The 10,000-nt window shown below is 38.4% G+C and overlaps 1 protein-coding gene across 6 annotated transcripts in view; it reads right to left on the bottom strand.

Moving 5' to 3' along the window:
* The window catches only part of LOC135204174 (cyclin-dependent kinase-like 4), a 176,463-nt gene that overhangs the window by 146,714 nt on the left and 19,749 nt on the right, over positions 1 to 10,000 (bottom strand). The gene's annotated exons all lie outside the window — the stretch shown is intronic.

Below are 10,000 nucleotides of genomic sequence, written 5' to 3'. Positions count from 1 at the left end.
CGTTTGGTATGCAAAATAAATTATCCGAAGTGTAACAACGTCTTCACTCGCGTGATTGATACAACAACCTAAATAAGCCTAAGTGATGAGGTGGAGGAGGAGGAGGAGGAGGAGGAGGGGATGGGGAGGAGGAGGAGGGGAGGAGGAGGGGAGGAGGAGGGGGAGGAGGAGGGGGAGGAGGAGACGAGGGGAATATGAGGGTTATTGAATATTTTAAAGAACAAAATTAATTACTTCCGATTCAGCTTATAGAGAACGGTCACGCAACGTCCGGATTCCAGTTACCTACTCGACGAGAGAAACAAGATTACGCAGAGGTTATTTTGGGCTTCTTCTCACTGCAAAAAAAAAAAAAAAAAAAAAAAATCTTATCCGATCTATCGAAAGGTCTTGTTGCTTATCAAAACAGCCATGCAACAAGGCAGAGAATGAACAGGGCATTTAAAAAAATCTATAATGAGCTATAAATTGTAAAGGATCTGAATGAGAGGCGAGAGGAGGTGCTCCAAAAATAGCACGGGTGTTTATATCCTGACCAATGGGACCTTGTAATCTCTAGCAAATGAGGACCCTTCATTCAAAAAAACAAAAAAAAACGGGTGCGGTTAGCTCACTAAATTCCCAAAAATCTCTCGTAGGTTTTAAAAAAAAAATAAAATCCCTTCCATCAGAAAACAACCAAAAATCTTGACATTGATAGGGTTCATTCTCATAAATCTATCATTTGTTTATAAAATTAAATAATTTCCACCTGAAAATAATCAATTTCTTGACAGTAACTGGTACTTATGAAACCAGATTTAACTTTGCTCACTGGTCTATATCTGCCTGGTCTATGTTCGCACTTAAGATCACACACAGAAAACCAAGGATCACAGTGTCAATGAGATTTTAATAGAAGATCAAGCCTGAACAAGCTACCAATCCGTGAGATGGTTCCGGATGTGATGTCTGTCCATGTACAAGAGGGAATTTCTCTCCTCAGTCTTGAGGAACTGTGAACTCTTTTCGGAATGCTCTCTCGTTCCAACTCCATTCCCATTCATCAGTGATTCATATCCTCTGTACTCTTATAAATGTTTATTCTTGTAAAATCTCAAGGATTTGCCCTTAAATTACTCATCTTTTTAAATGGAATCTATGAGCTTGGACTTCGATCACTGCAAATCCATAGCTTCTAAAACTAACAAAATAATAAACCATGACATGACTGGAAGCTTTCAAAGTGCCACCTATCATTATAGCACTCCACCTTTATTCCACCCCCTCCCCCACCACCAACTCTGACCATAAAAACCAATGAATAATTGCTCTCAAATGGTTTTTATACGCGAGTTCGGTTCTACCGCACCTGGTTAGAAGATTACCGTCAATCGAGACAATTTATTCTTTGTGATTATTCTAAAAGTGAAAATAGAAACGCGACTGGAGATACTTGATTTGCTTCGGCAGTTGAAAAAATTTCCCTCTATTAATGGTATACCACCCATTTCATTTTGGCTTTCACCTAATTTTTCAAAATCAGTACCATTTTGACATCATTATTTAAAAAGTAATGCTAAAATAGCGACAAACTTTCTAGCAAGTACAATTTTAAAGTATTATTTACACAATAATGCAGAACTTATTTTTTTTTTCATGGTGACCTTTCCGTTTTAGAACGCAAAAATTTCCTTTTAAAAAAATGCCAGTAATTGAATTACTTCATAATTGTCTTTCTTAAACCTAATCTCATTAGACACTCATTACCGCTCGCTGACGGTGATATTGCCCCCAACGGGGTTAATTACCCATAATTGTTCATTAATTAAGATTCTCATGGCCAACTGAAAAGAGCAAGCGTCCATGATTACAGAGGGCCTGTTATAGCTTAATAAATAATGACTCTTCTTGTAAATGAATTTCCTTTGGGCCAATACTCTGCGAAAATGATCAATTATTACAGTTTTTGAGTACTTGCTTTTTACATTTACAGCTGATTTCTAATGTGCAACATTTTCCTTCATATTTATTTATCAACTTTTCCTAAAACTCTCTCTCTCTCTCTCTGTCCACATAATAATTATTATTTAGAAGATGAACCCTATTCATATGGAACAAGCCCACCACAAGGGCCAATGACTTGATGTTCAAACTTCCAAAGAATATAGGTCTTTATCTGGAGATTTAATAGAAAGAGGTAAAACAAAGAAAAGCCAAGACCGTAAAAAGCTGTTTTGCTTATTACAAAGAACACAGTCAAAAAAAAAAAAAAAAAGTCAGCGTGACTGTATACTTCGCATGTCACCGAGAAGTCGCACGCTATCCCACGGCCTGGCGAGCGTTTACCCCTTGGTCTAGTGGAGACTCGTTCGCAGGGAACGCTTCCCCACCCACACGGGTGTAAACAAAGCCACTCGAACGTCGTTACTCTCCGGGAGACTGAGGAGGAGAAATTATCGATTCTACAACCGCTATGCAGCCGCTGTTTAATGGGGCCTTTTGGGTGGTTTTATTGCCTGGGTCGGTTTACGATATCAACGTCCTTTTGCTGGCTGTTCACGAAGAGGTGGGACCTCGTGAATTTCTCCGGAGGAAGGGGGCGTGGTTTGCGTGTCTGTGGAGTTACTGTGTGCAGTTTAATCTCCCTTGGTGTTACGGCAAGTATGTGTGAATTAGTGATACAAGGACAACGTTGTTAGCGTAGAGCGGTTATGAACAGTATGCTTAAGTTGATTTTATAATTGTCATGAGTATTTGGTTAGGCTTTCTGTCATATTTTAGCATAACACTTCAAAGCAAATTTAGTTTTAATGAAATAGAAATAATGAAACCGACCCTGATTAGAATTTGCTATCCTTACAAGAAATGTCAACGAAGCAGAAAGAAGATATTTTACTTAAAAAAAAGAAAATAATTATAAATTTGCAATAAACACTTAAAACGCATCGGTCTAATCGCTTCTGACGAACCATGCTCAGCTATTGAGGCTTTTATTTGTATTTTTCTACTTTCTTCACTACCTTTATTACCGTTAACATGTATGTTGACTGAGAAGTTACAAGGAATTACAAGGATTAGGATATCTCAAAGACTTGTTAGTCCATCCGAGGAGACATAGTGTGCTCACTTATCTATAGGAGCAGGTTTTACTGTGCATTCACAGTGTCCTAATGATTCTGTCTAGCTTTCTTTTAAACTCTTCCACACTGTTGCTGTTTACAACTTCAGGTGTCAGTTTATTCCGTGTCACATATCTTATACGTAAAGAAGTTCCCACAGTGGGATGTGTTGCATCTCTTCAGTTCTAGCTTCCATCCATTATTTCATGTCCTTTATTCCTTAATCCTTCTGCCTGGTTTATACTGTACACTGCAAATTTGAAGCCAACTTCACTGGCTCCTGACCCTTTTTCTATATCCATTCAGGAAACAAAATTTCACTTATATATAAAACATACTTATTTTGGCAATTCTTCCATCACCACCCTTATCCTTTTTTGATTCCCCGTTTCATCAAGTTAGAACTGGAACATAAAACTTCGGCCAGAGGTCAAGCGCTGGGACCCATGAGGTCATTCAGCGCTGAGAGGGGAAATGGGAGTAACGAAGGTTTTAAAGAAGCAAAGAGAGGAATACCTCAAAGCAGTTGCACTATGTAACAATTATCAGAAGAAAGTGGAAAGTAAAATGGAAGAAAGATAATACGAACGGAGCTACAGTAAAAGGAATGAAAGGGGTTGCAGCTCAGGGCCGAAAGGACGCCGCGAAGAACTTCAAGTAATGCCTACTGTGCACAGCGCGAGGTGCACTGATGGCACTACCCCACTACGGTGCTATTTCCTCAAGTAACCGCCGCACTTTCGCCACTTTTACTCACTAAGATTGACAGTCATATCGCCGTCCCGTCAATAATGTCTGATCGTGTTCCATTTCTCTCTCTCTCTCTCTCTCTCTCTCTCTCTCTCTCTCTCTCTCTCAACCTGCAAATTTCTAACATTCGCTGTTAATTAATTCGCTGACGTCAGTTCTATGTTTGAAGCACAAGTTTTTTTTTACACTCAACGTATAGATTTTCTGAATAAATAATGACTACATCATTTCGTTTGTTTGTTTGTATGGTGATTTTACGTTGCATGGAACCAGTAGTTATTCAACGGGAACAACGGCTTTACGTGACTAATGAATCACGTCGAGAGTGAACTTCTATCACCAGAAATACACATCTCTCACTCCTCCATGGAAAGCTCGAGAATCGAACTCGCGCCCACCGAGGTGGCAATGACTACATCGCACAACATTCTTCACCTTGAAGAAAATGGTGTTCAGCTCAGCAATCGCACAATGAAGGTCAGGAGTAAATAATTACTGCCTCACTTCACTGAAGAGTTCAGTGAACAGGTTAAGGCGTGACCGAGGAAATTTAGAACAAAAAATGCCCGCCAGGTCTTGGGGTAACCTAAATCTTATCGCCTGAGGTCAAGAAACGAGACTAGATGGCAATTCCAGAAGGTGTCATTTTGCATCATATCTCTATAAACCTTTTTAACAGTGCGACAGGAATTATTTTTGGCAGACTCGCCGGTCCTGGTGGTATCATCACCTTTATATAAAAAAATAAATACTCGATGGTACAACAACAATGTAAAGAATTCCAAGTCGACATAACTCCATAGAAATTTTTAAAAATTAGGCAGGGTAACCCTATGGAAGCCAGTCGAATTTATCCCCCTGACAAATTACTTTTGTTTTTCGCAGATCATTTAGAATAATAATAATAATAATAATAATAATAATAATAATAATAATAATAATAATAATAATAATAATAATAATAATAATAATAATAATAATAATAAAACACCATCAGCTTCCTCAAAAATACAATGCGCAATTGGAATACAATACTTACAAGCTCTGGAATAAGACTAGCAGAGGTCAATATCAGGAGAGGGATCTTCCAGGGCGACTCACTGTCCCCACTACTCTTCGTAGTAGCCATGATTCCCAGGACAAAAATACTACAGAAGATGGATGCTGGGTACCAACTCAAGAAAAGAGGCAACAGAATCAACCATCTGATGTTCATGGACGACATCAAGCTGTATGGTAAGAGCATCAAGGAAATAGATACCCTAATCCAGACTGTAAGGATTGTATCTGGGGACATCAGGATGGAGTTTGGAATAGAAAAATGCGCCTATGTCAACATACAAAAAGGCAAAGTAATGAGAACTGAAGGGATAAAGCTACCAGATGGGAGCAACATCAAACACATAGATGAGACTGGATACAAATACCTGGGAATAATGGAAGGAGGGGATATAAAACACCAAGAGATGAAGGACACGATCAGGAAAGAATATATGCAGAGACTCAAGGCGATACTCAAGTCAAAACTCAACGCCGGAAATATGATAAAAGCCATAAACACATGGGCAGTGCCAGTAATCAGATACAGCGCAGGAATAGTGGAATGGACGAAGGCAGAACTCCGCAGCATAGATCAGAAAACCAGGAAACATATGACAATACACAAAGCACTACACCCAAGAGCAAATACGGACAGACTATACATAACACGAAAGGAAGGAGGGAGAGGACTACTAAATATAGAGGTCTGCGTCTACATCGAGAACAGAGCACTGGGGCAATATCTGAAAACCAGTGAAGACGAGTGGCTAAAGAGTGCATGGGAAGAAGGACTAATAAAAGTAGACGAACACCCAGAAATATACAAAGACAGGAGAATGACAAACAGAACAGAGGACTGGCACAACAAACCAATGCACGGACAATACATGAGACAGACTAAAGAACTAGCCAGCGAAGACACAAGGCAATGGCTACAGAGGGGAGAGCTAAAGAAGGAAACTGAAGGAATGATGATAGCAGCACAAGATCAGGCCTTAAGAACCAGATATGTTCAAAGAACGATAGACGGAAATAACATCTCTCCCATATGTAGGAAGTGCAATACGAAAAATGAAACCATAAACCACATAGCAAGCGAATGCCCGGCACTTGCACAGAACCAGTACAAAAAGAGGCATGATTCAGTGGCAAAAGCCCTCCACTGGAGCCTGTGCAAGAAACATCAGCTACCTTGCAGTAATAAGTGGTACGAGCACCAACCTGAGGGAGTGATAGAAAACGATCAGGCAAAGATCCTCTGGGACTATGGTATCAGAACAGAAGAAAGTATCACTCATTGATGTCGCAATACCATGGGACACCAGAGTTGAAGAGAAAGAGAGGGAAAAAATGGATAAGTATCAAGATCTGAAAATAGAAATAAGAAGGATATGGGATATGCCAGTGGAAATCGTACCCATAATCATAGGAGCACTAGGCACGATCCCAATATCCCTGAAAAGGAATCTAGAAAAACTAGAGGCTGAAGAAGAAGAAGAAGAAGACGAAGAAGAAGAAGAAGAAGAAGAAGAAGAAGAATATCGTTGAAAAGATTGGCATTCTGCAAGCCTTTGAGATCATATAGCGTCTTCTCAACTTGGCATATATATAATGAATTTCGAGCAGCTGCTTTATAATTTACCTTCTGAAACGAAGAATCTTATATGCCAAGTTGAAAAGGCGCAAAATAATAATAATAATAATAATAATAATAATAAAATAATAATAATAATAATAATAATAATAATAATAATAGTGTTCTAAGGGGTCCACAATAATAAGAATGTTAAAAGTTCGTGTGTAATTTATAAACACTTAATAAAAACTTTCGAACCCTTCCCTGGGTTCATCTTATTTTTTTTTTTTACTGAAGATGAACCCAGGGAAGGGTTCGAAAGCTTTTATTAATTGTTTATAAATCATACAAGAACTTTTAACATTCTTATTATTGTGGACCCCTTAGAACATGATATAAATTCTCGTGATAGAGATTTTTTCCCCCAAATAATGATAATTGCGAAGATACGGGCAAAACCAACAACAGCAGTCGCAACAATTTGATCTCACTGCCGTAACGCATCAGTGTTGTTTTGATCACCTAGAGAAGCCTACACTGCAGATAATAATTTCCTTTTATTTATTCCCTCTTATTTATGAGATCGATGCAGACAGCTAGCAACGGGAATACAAGGTATATATAAAGACGTCCAAGGTACAAACATACTTGAGCACGACACACGGTTCCAATCGCTAACATAAGTTACTGTCAAATCGTAATTGGACGGGTTTTTATTGAGTGGAGGTCTATATATCAACCACTACAAGAGTAATGGGCGAGCGGTTGATATACGCCCCGTACGATTAGTTGTGTCATATAATAAAAGATGGTATTTGTTCCCGGTGGACCAAGGAAATAATTTTTGCGGTCAAGTATCTACTAGGAGAGAGAGAGAGAGAGAGAGAGAGAGAGAGAGAGAGAGAGAGAGAGAGAGAGAGATTGTTCACATGAATATCCTCTTGCTTCTATATACAAGCATTCATGCTTTATTCTGTAATGGTACTGAGGACAAGTTGCAGAAAGTTGTAAAATAATCTGCAGTTGTCAGTTGCTTTGTTCTGTTTGGTAGGAGCCCACTGTACAATAACCAATAACAATAAAGATTGCACTATTATTATTATTATTATTATTTTCTTTTCTTTTTTGTCTATCACAGTTCTCCAATTCGACTGTGTGGTATATTTATAGTGTGGGGTTCCGGGTTGCATCCTGCCTCCTTAGGAGTCCATCACTTTTCTTAGTATGTGCGCCGTTTCTAGGATCACATGAGTCCTGGAGGTACTTCAGCCTCTAGTTTTTCCAGATTCCTTTTAGTATTATTATTATTATTATTATTATCATTATCTATTAGTGGTAGTAAAAGGAGGAGGAGGAGGAGGAGGAGGAGGAGGAGGAGGACAAATGCTTTAATTTTCCGAAAAATGGTATATAATTTCTACAGCACACGATATCCCCACAACTGTAGCAATCGGCGTATAGGTCTATATTCCTTAACAAAAGCTAAAAGCTAGTTATTATCACAGTTAGTTACATTCTTATGAATAGATATGAACCATCAATTCATTTATCGACCCACCCTCGAAACTGACGTCAAGGTAAGCTACCGGAATAAGACTATGTACTTGAAAAATTCTAAAAAAAAAAAAATAAATAAATAAACAGAGGTCATCGCGTGACATGAAAGGCAAGAACGTTATAACTCCTGAAGGGAATGAAACGCCGTAGTCTAAACAGCCCGACGGCGGCCTCCCCCCCAACAAACCACTCCCCCCCCACCCCCCTGGCAAGTAGATCAAACACAAACTCAACATATTAAACTTGGAAATTACCGACGGTAATTTCAGCCGTCGGAATGCGTTGGGGTGAAAGCAGGACAAAAAGTCTTGCATGCAACGCAGTGACTGACGGCGCTTGCTTCCAGTCAAGGCGAATCTCGGCGAAACAGAGAAATTCTGAGTACAAACAAACAAGTAAAAAATACGCCGAAGAAGTTTCTTCGGCGTAATCAAGTTTTCTGCACATCGTATAATGAAGGCCACTGAAAATAGATCTATTTTTCAGTGGTCTCGGAATAATGTCGTATGTGCCGCGGCTCATTGTCTAATAGATTCAGTTTTCTGACGCCTCTCTCTCTCTCTCTCTCTCTCTGACGAAATGGTTAACTACCTCCAGTGTTGCTGAAGTATTAATAAAAAGAAAATATGATTACAAAAGGGCGTCCTCCCTAAGTTGCAAAGACTGTTGAAAGGAGTATCGAACGCATTGATCGAGAGAGAGAGAGAGAGAGAGAGAGAGAGAGAGAGAGAGAGAGAGAGAGAGAGAACTTCGTATTTCTTTAGTGATATTATGTAACCAGAGAGAAAGAGAGAGAGAGAGAGAGAGAGAGAGAGAGAGAGAGAACTTCGTATTTCTTTGGTGATATTATGTAACCAGAGAGAGAGAGAGAGAGAGAGAGAGAGAGAGAGAGAGAGAGCAAACTTACGTATTTCTTTGGAGATTTTATGTAACCAGATGGTAGCAAATTTGTCACTGTCTGTACTAGGCTGTATACGTATGTATTTAGGGATTCTAAATGCCGTATTCCATGGCAACGTGTAATGATTATTATCGGTGTTATTCTAGTTGCTACGACGTGTGTTAATCAACTTATTTGTCCAAGATAGAGAAGAAGTACGTTGGTGTTTAAGCTGGAGCATATTAAGAGTGACACACACATATATGTCAACATATAGTACATATACCTGTATGTATATACATATATTTGTTGTGTTTGTTTTGTTAGTATGGTGTTTTTACGTTGCATGGAACCAGCGGTTATTCAGCAACGGGACTAACGGATTTACGTAACCTCCGAACCACGTCGAGAGTGAACTTCAGTCACCAGGAATACACATCTCTGACCCCTCAATGGAATGCCCGAGAATTGAACTCGCGGCCACCGAGGTGGCAGGCCAAAACCAAACCGACCACGCCACTGAGGCTCTGTATGTATATATATATATATATATATATATATATATATATATATATATATATATAGATGGAACTCTGTTGTTACAGAACATTTTTACCAGTCATATATATATATATATATATATATATATATATATATATATATATATATATATAGCAGGTGAAGAGGCAAAACAGCTCAATACATTGGGTTGCTTTATTGTTGCCAACGTTTCAAGACTATGGTCTCATTTTCAAGGCTATAAAAAACAAAAATACATAAATTACAAACTTGTCCAGCAAGATTAATATAAATTGTTACATACAAATAAGCACGAGAAAAAAAATATATATAAAATTTTTACTTAGTGTTTAATACATTGTGTTTTTTTAGTTATTTTACTTTTTATTTTGATTTTATATATTTTTTCTCTCGTGCTTATTTGTATGTAACAATTTATATTAATCTTGCTGGACAAGTTTGTAATTATGTATTTCTTTTTTTTTATAGCCTTGAAAATGAGACCATAATCTTCAAACGTTGGCAACAATAAAGCAACCCAATGTATTGAGCTGTTTTGCCTCTTCACTGCTATAT

Source organism: Macrobrachium nipponense, chromosome 44, assembly GCF_015104395.2.
Source record: "Macrobrachium nipponense isolate FS-2020 chromosome 44, ASM1510439v2, whole genome shotgun sequence".
NCBI lineage: Eukaryota > Metazoa > Arthropoda > Malacostraca > Decapoda > Palaemonidae > Macrobrachium > Macrobrachium nipponense.
This window is presented reverse-complemented; position numbering and strand designations above follow the sequence as displayed.